The sequence below is a fragment of the Trichomycterus rosablanca genome, chromosome 9 (assembly GCF_030014385.1).
Source record: "Trichomycterus rosablanca isolate fTriRos1 chromosome 9, fTriRos1.hap1, whole genome shotgun sequence".
NCBI lineage: Eukaryota > Metazoa > Chordata > Actinopteri > Siluriformes > Trichomycteridae > Trichomycterus > Trichomycterus rosablanca.
This window is the reverse complement of record NC_085996.1, coordinates 1,854,236-1,863,147: the sequence shown is the minus strand read 5'-3', so window position 1 is coordinate 1,863,147 and position 8,912 is coordinate 1,854,236. Positions and strand designations below refer to the sequence as shown.

The 8,912-nt window shown below is 37.5% G+C and overlaps 1 long non-coding RNA gene across 1 annotated transcript; it reads right to left on the bottom strand.

Annotated features, from left to right (window-relative positions):
• LOC134320252 (uncharacterized) lies at positions 1-1,100 on the bottom strand. Its single transcript, XR_010013623.1, has 3 exons — positions 886-1,100; positions 194-349; positions 1-87 (listed from the first exon to the last, which is right to left on the bottom strand). It is a non-coding gene; the product is annotated as an uncharacterized LOC134320252 (long non-coding RNA).
• Between the last annotated feature and the right edge of the window lie 7,812 nt (positions 1,101-8,912).

The window sequence follows — 8,912 nt, the reverse complement described above, 5'->3', positions numbered from 1 at the left end:
CTCTCTAAAGAGGTTTTCTGGATCCTCGTTGAGGTACACACAAATTGCCTTGATGATACATTCTCGTCCTAAATCAACATCATCATTCTATTCAAAGGGAATAAGCAGAGCAAGTTGTTTGCTTAAAGTCTTTTTCCTTTTAATCAAATGCTACATCAACAAAGCAGTACTTTTTTCAAGGAAGCATTCTTACTTGAGCCATGGGTGCTATGATGCTCTCTAGGTGTTTGCCTATTTGTCCTCCTCTTTTTTTAAACAGAACCATCAGTTTCTCAGAGTGCACATCTAACTGAGAGAGAAATCTGGACTGAAGGGGCATGGTGGTAATCCGCTTAAATTCAGCATTTATCTAAAAACAAGAATGATTAGACATAAATGTGCTGTGAAGCAGGAATTTGGAAAGAAATACAATGAAAACGTTTGTCACCCGTTTATTTACTATAAGCAAGAGGAAGCTTAAGTTTAATTTGTACAGCAGTTCCAAAGTTCACAAATAATTAGTATTATGACCTCTGGAGCTTGGCCTGGGGGTAGTGTACGACGGGGAGTTCCTGGTGGCTATAGGCAGCCCACATAACCTGGTCAAGCTCAGCCCAAAAAGGCAACATGGGAGGATCTTGTGGACCCACTACCCAAAAAATCCAAAGTAAGGGTGTGGTGCAGTGTTTGTTGGCCACATGTTTGTTGGGCACATAAGCGGACTACATAATGACGATAATTTGTCTAAAACTAAGGGGGGCCGTCAAGCAGCCAGCAGATAATTTTACAAAAATATGCCAAATGTTTAGCTTTGTGGCAAAGCTCAACAGTTAGGCTTCATACAAACAGCTTTTGTTTTAGCTTGTTCATAACATCTCTGTGTGTAGAATGTTATAAATTACATACCTCGCTTACGTCAAAGAGTGCTGGCCATCTTGCCTGAAAGTCTTGTATCATTGGTGTATCACGAACCACTTCATGTCTCCTGTATGCAAATGTCTTTTCCATTTTCATTCTCAGTACTTCCCTGTTGTTCTTCTTCTTAACATCTGAAAGAAGCTCAACTCTCACACTCTCAAGGCTCTTAACAGATTCTCCAGCAGGATAGGAGGGACAGTAGTTCACTTCAGACCTCCTAGGTTTTTTATGCCAAAAGCAGCACTTGATTTGCCCTCTGGTTTGTGCTTAAGAGAGTTTATTGTCACCTCTGGACACCCAAGCTTTCTCAAGTGAGTGCGGTAGATTGCCAGTTTATTCTTCAAGCTAGCTTTCCATCCAGCAAATCCAGTGAGGGAGCCTTTCTCAGTCAGGCAAGGATGCTTTGAGATGAGGGCCTCTCCAACAGTGTTAAACTCTTTATCAGTGACATAAACGTAACTATTTCTTGCACCAGGCCGTCAGGAATGTTTGACTTCAGTTTTGGATCTGGAATAAGCAATGTACCATTTTCCTTGTAAGCTGCATTGCCCTGATGAAGTGTTAACTCTGCATCATAACAAAACTTAGGAACATGAAAGATTTTAGGCCAAAATGACCGAGAGCTTGATGACGATGACTGGTGAAGAGAGTATATCTGTGTCAACACTAGACAGAGATGAGGATTCATCAACCGAGCGATGGGCAGTAGCTGAGGTAAAAGAGATATTAGCACAGTGGGGAGCTGAAGCGTCACTTATGGGAATTACTCTGATTGTCCCTCTATCCTGTACTTCATCAATTGAAGTAAGGTTCATAAACTCATTTCCAAATAGTGCATCCATAAATTGAAGCCTAAAATTAAAGTGAACTTCACACTGTCTTTGTACCTCATCAACAAGTTCTTTAATAGATTCAGGAAGTCCATTTTGGAAAGTTATCCTCTGACTGCTGTTGTCACCCAGGATAACTCTGATTAGGTTAAAGCATAATTACTTATTATTTTAGGTTAATCAGATTTTTTATTTTATTTATTTATTTTTATTGTATTGAAACAACCATGTATTGAATAGGATGTCAGGTTTCTCATTTTTAAACTGATTCTAGCCCAGGCTTTTATTTTGTAGTCAAATCATAAAACATCATCAACTACTCCACTTATCCTTTTAGGGTCATGGTGGCAATAGGGCAAGCAAAAAACCCAGATGTTTCTGCCAGGGGCCCCTTCCCCCACACTGTGCCCAACAAACACTGCACCACACCCTTAATCTGGATCTTGCGGGTAGTGGGTCCACAACATCCTCCCACGTTGCCTTTTTGGGTTGAGCTCGGCCAGGGTTAAATGGGCTGCCTAGCCACCAGAAACTCGTTGTTGGACACTACCCCCATGCCAAGCTCCAGGGGTAGGTCCTGGTAACCCTTTCCTGGGCAGGGCACACAGTGTGCTCTCCTTTGGGTTCATAAGGGCGAAATATGGATCGTGTTTGTTTGGATCTTCACTCCAGACCTGTTCACCTTGGGAGACCCTACTGGGAGCTCTTGGCAACCTAGCCCTGGAGTTCATTAGATCACACAAGCCAACAAAATTGCATATATGTACAAAACAGAACACTTTTAATGACAACTTTGGGGAGGGTTAACCAACCTTTAATAATGATATGCCTTTTTAAGGTCACCATACGGCTTGATCCAACCATGTAACAGGCCAGTGGATATGTGTCAGTGAGTTCACTGAGTGCCACAAGTTTTATTTCTCTGGACGGGGACAAGCTTAGTTCAAAGGCTCTGTAGTGTTCACTGTACCACCCACACAGAACTTTTACAATAAAAAACAGACTCTCATGTATTACACACATCTGAATAATTTCAGCAAACTCTGGTAATCCACCTGCTGATCCATGGACAACTATCATGCCATTGCTGTAGGCTATGCCACTACTTGATGCATTCTTGGCAAGATGAACTTCAGACATGCTAGGGCATTTTAGCCTAATAGCCTCAGCCACTTCCTCCTTCAGTACATCAACTGGAACTGTGGATACATTAGATACATTTAGGCTAGATGTACCATAGGATGGTGAGTTTATGTGAAAAGCAATCATCATTTGATGTTTTGAAGCCAAAGTAAGAGGTATATTCTTAAAGCAACTGGTGTGTTGCACAATGTTCTTAAAGAAGCCATGCTTGGCTTCAAATCGCATTGTCCAAACTGCAACTACTGGTCCAAAACATCTTATCATCTGAAGGATAGTGCTCAAGATAGTGGTGCTTCGGTAGAATTCGGACATCAGGGAACAGCTCTTGGTACTGTCGTGGCGAAAATACTTTTCCGCGATAATAACCAAACCAGACCAGTTTGCCTTAGGAATTAAGAATACCCTTTATTCTTAAGAACGTAACGCCGGCAGGAAGGCTTCAGAACAGATCTGACAAAACCTTCCTCGAGATGTTAACACTTGTGTCTTTTATACTTTCAACATCAAATACATACAGTTCGTATCCCATTGACTAATTCCCCATGCATTGTTCAAGAGAATCAAGAGACCCCCCCAGGGTGAAACAGATGTATAAACTTCAAAAACGAGCCCAGTTGTAAATTCCAGACCCCCCATGAGTGAATCCTGTCCCTGGTGTTACCTTCCAGTCGTAAACTTCAGTTGTAAACCATTTGTTAGCTCCTAAATTACCCCATACACATCATAAACCTTACAACAATTAAAATCACACAAGTTAATACATATATACATATATACACAAATTATTATATACATAAAATCCAGCACAATTTTTTTTTTTAAGGTAACTAAATATTACTGAGTTTGTTCAGGAAATAAGAAATACAATGTACAGATGTAAATCGTAGTAGTCATCTTTAACTGCTTAGATCAGGTGTGTGAATTTTCCTGCAGTGTGAACAATGAATCCAGGAATCTCTCTCAGCTACTCGAACCGCAGTCTAAGCAGTTAGCAGCACTTGAAATAATCCTGTCCATCTTTCCATGTTCTACCCGGTTCATCTGAGATAATTCACAATTCACCACTACCCATCGGTTTCAGGCTATGTAGAAGTCCCTCAGCTGGTTTGGGTAAAGAATCCTTCACCTTCCTGTGAACAAAATTCAGAATAGAAAGCAAAGTGACAGTAACCAAGCATTACATTTTCCTTTTGGCCTGTGTTTAATTGTTCAGAATTATTTGATCCTATGCCTGTGTAGGGGTCATCCAAATAGAATTTCAAAAGGCCTAAAGCCATGTTTCGGTGTTTATCTCATCCTCATCTGCATGAGAATTATTGAAAAGGCCTTTGGCCTCTGTTTGTTAGTTTCAGCACTTAGTCTATTTTATTTTATTTTATTATTATTACTATTATATCTATATATATATTTTTTTTTAACAGTGCCCATTTCCCTAACCACAGCTCCTCTAATAGCTGGGTGATAAACACAGTGGTATCTCAGTTCAGAAGGTTTATCAAAGACAGGATGTCCTGCACTAAGAGCCTTTGTTGCATTTGGCAAATTTAGTTTTGCATAAATTGTTTAATTGGTGTTTCCCTCCCCCTTTTTTCTCTCTGACACATGGTCCTACACATGGGTCAATTTGGTATAGTACAGTAAAGTAATTTAGGAAGGCATGTTTTCCCTCTGAATGTATTTCTCCTGTTGGAAAACACAAAATTGAATGTTAGTTAAATCAAAATCCGGTGTGATCTGGACCTATAAACTAATAGTTTGTTAGTAAGCAGTGGCGGTGTGCAGCTGCTTTGTCAGCACTGTCAACTCTGGCATTGTCCTGTGAAATTGGGACAAAAAACATTAACATTTACAAACAGTCATTTGTTTGGGCCATAGAACTGCATCCACAAGTTATGCAACAAGGTAATGGTGGGCATTTTTCAAAACTAGTCAAAAACCTCTCTCTCATCAAATACAATTGTGTTCAATTCCTATGAAACACGTAGTTCATAAACACGTAAGCAGTTTTGCTTTCACTTTCTATAAGCTGTCATTAAAACCTGTAGTTCAGCAGCTTGAGCCAATAAATTGGATAGGAGGGACAAATGATATAAAAATATCACGTGTTAAAATTTCAGCTAAGCCCACTTGTTTCCTGTCTGTTGCAGCATCCGTGGAAGCAATTCTATCCACAAACAGCTCCAATTCAGTATTCTAATCAGGCCTAGAAGAAATAAGATTAGAATAATACAGTCACAAGGTTCACCATCTCCTGCAATTAGTGAAAAGAGCGTGGGATTAAGCACATTAAGGCATATGAGAATAATGTTTATTTTAGGGACTACAATGTAGTTTTTTATTCAATCACTGTTAAGTTGATAAGTGAAAAGTTCTCCTTTTAGTTAAAACAAAAACATCATTCAGCACCAACAGGGTTTAGATATGAGTAACCCTCATGATCACATGGTATAACTACAGCCTTTTCTGCAGCAGACAAAAAGAAAGTTAAAACTACTAAGTTATCACCATGAAATTGTACAAGGACAAAAACCATGGTCCACCTTTCTTGAACAACTTTTTTAGCTTCAGGTGTCCTTTGAATATGACTATGGGCTTTTAGGTCCAATGTCACATAACAGAGCCTCAAGAACATAAAAATAAAAAATATGGCACCAAAAAGAGCACAATGGCACCAAAAAGAGCACATACTCAGAAAAGTATGTCAAGTATGTAAATATCATTTTACCCTGAAAAAAAAATCATCATCCAAAAAATTTTTTTTTTTAAAGGTGTCTGAATTTTCCATTAAAACTAAATGCAACTCAAAATTAACTATGCTTGTGCCAAGGAATGTTAAAGAAGGCCTTAGCTAGATCAAAAACCATTTGCTATCATTTGACACCTGGCTGAGAATAGTTCACAGATTTTGGGATCCCAGATGCTCCAGAGATAACAAAATTTACTGCCTGTTTATTGCACTTAGGGATAAGTTTCTCTGGGGCATCATTTTTTTATTTTTTTTATTTGAAAACAATGTTAGCATTTAGCAACGAATGAAGAATGATCTGTAATCTAATTTTGGTTTGATTTGCACCGGTGCAGCCCCTTTTTCCAAATTTACATAATATTTATCTTTCCACTGACCTATCTTTGGTGTAATCAAAAAATGTGGCTAGTGGAATCACAGTCATTAAACACAAAACTGGCCAAACTTATTCCAAACGCGGTCAAAAACAATTATCCATGCATCGCTTCAATTTTACTGAAAAAACAGTACTGACTTCCATTCAGAAAAGGAAAAATAAAAATCTCCATCAAAAATTAGATGTACACTGGTCAATAAACCAGGAGCGCTCAAAAACTTAATCTGGTCCTTTATGCAAATAAGCAGTACAATGCAAAACATTTAAGTCTAATCCCACCAGCTAAAATTCTTTCCCTAACCAAAAAGTTTAATGATTATTTGTTTGTGTCAAAACATCAGCTACCAACTTCCATTCAGAACAATTAAGTGGACAATTTTGGCAAAATTTTCCCAGCTTTAGAAGAGATCAGACCCTGTCTTTTACAGAAATAGTGATACCTCCAGGCATTGTTTCCAATTTAATTCCAAAAGGCACACATAAGATAGCTCCCCATAAGATTCATAGGACAGATCGCAGAAATTAGGAACTGATGTTTTTAAACTCTTTGTTACTAAAACATATATGAGTAGAATGTTATGTTTTATGAATACATTAGTAGGTTGCTCCTAAGTTTATTAAAAATCTGAAATCTCTATACATGCTATTAGCTATCCAGTAGATACCTAGGTGTATGTATCATATTGGTATAATCACAATAAAATATTGGGTGGGTGTATGACTACTCATCTGTTGATCAGGTTGCCTCTTTCTCTGGACTCCAGCCCTCAGTTGTTGTAACCAGGTATAGTTTGTGCACAGTCTTTGGCAAAATGTCCAGTTAATCCACATTTGAAAACAGGCCATGTTGTCAATAAACGTTTGTAAGTCCATCCTGTATTGTTTTGCAATGTGACCTGTTCTGCCACAGGTGTAACACACAGCACTTGCAAATGATGATTTTCCTATTCCTCTGTCTCTGTTGCTTGGTTCAGTTCATTTAAGAAGTTTTTTTTTGTTTGTTTTTTTGTTTTTTCAGCAGTCCAATATCAATACTATGGACCTTTTCCAGTCGTTCAGGATAATTCTGCACAGTCTCTTTGTCCTCCTGTATGCAAGCTGTTATCTTTACTGGAAACACAGTTCTTATTCCTCCCAGTAGTCCTCTGACCACATCTCTGTACGTTCCATCATTGTCATACTCCAGTCTACGTCACTCATCCTCTTGAGCCTTTTCCTCAGGATGGTTATATGTGTCATTTCATCCCTGATATCAGCAATAGTCCATAGTCTGTTGATCAAAATCATATTTGCTGGACCAAAACTCCGTATACAGCAACTGAAGAATCACATTCACCTTTCCCATTTTGTCTGCCCCCACTGGTGAGTTTGTCATCTGCTTCCAAAACTGCAGGCCAGAACGTGTTGCTTGTGATGATAACAGCTGAATGTTAACGGGGAGGTGAAGTTTGGTTCTGTGGCTCCTCAGGATAGAATGCTGGGGGAGCTGACACTATTGCTTCTCCTGTATTTCCTCCATTTGCTGCTGGTTTCTTTTCCTGGTTCTTTCTCCTTCTGGCAGGGCAGGAGTCCAGATGAGATTTAACCTGTAACTTTTACTTAACACATAACTTGGTTAAGTTTGTCCCTACACTTTCTCTGTTCCTTCTTCTCATTTTCACTTTTTTTATACCGTCTTTTCTTTTCCCTACTTGCACATTCCTTTTATTTTAACTTAATTTGAACTCTTTTAGTTGTCTTTTACTAAAACCACCTTTTTCTTAAAAACCCATTTTCTCTGCCCACCTTGCAAAATGTAAAACAACATTTTTTTCATAGTTTTTACATAAATATAACACTAATGTGTGTACAGAATCTTAATTTAAACATGTATTTGTTTTTCCACAAACTTTTAAATTCCTTTTACTTTTACCCATTGTACTTCTTAAGTTCACCTGGACAGATTATTTAAACAATTACAACACAAACAACAAAGGCAACACTAGTATCTAACTCCTCCTACATCTTACTTCATCAAACATATGTTGCCACATACAACACAGACACACAAACACACCAGTTCAATAAACTGTTCAATTAAGTCACTCCCCTTCTCTTTTATATTTTGATTGATAGTATTAGTAATTAGTAATATTAATTATAGAATATTAATAATAGAGTAATCATTTAGCGCTATTATAAATAATATTAACATCACACCTTTATCATTAGTATCTGGACAGTACCGTAATTTCTATGCATTAAGCTAATACCTATGTATTTATATATTCCGGAATCTTCAGGTTCCTATAAACCTGGGAACCTCGTCTTAGAATCTTCGAATTCTTAAGTGAATTCGGAACCCTACACAAATTCTAGTTTGCACAGTCCAGAGAATAAATTATTCCAAAACCTTGTCTTAAAATCTTCGAATTCGTAACAAATTCGGATACCTTATTAAATTATTCCAAAACCTTGTCTTGGAATCTTCAAATTCGTAGTGAATTCGGTATCTGAAATAAAATAAAACAAATAAAAATATTCTAAAACCCTTGTCTTAGAATCTTCAAATTCGTAGTGAATTCGGTATCTGAAATAAAATAAAAAGTAACAAATAAAAATATTCTAAGACCTTTTTGTTGTCTCAGTTTCAACAAAAAAATGAACATTAGAACCTTAAAGAAAGTAAGACTCACTTCAGGGCTGTTGGAAAAAAGTACATAACAATGATGTGCATCTAAAAAAATAGAAATTATCTATATTCTTGCAATTCTTTTAGCAAATTTTTTAAGATGAATAGCATCAGTCATGCTGTGGAACAAGTAAACCAACAAATGCATTTGAATAATAATGCTCACCACTAAAGAGCCTTTGACACAGCACTCAGAGCAAAGTTGGAGGATACCTATAAAGTACAAAATAAATTATATTATTTCATTTA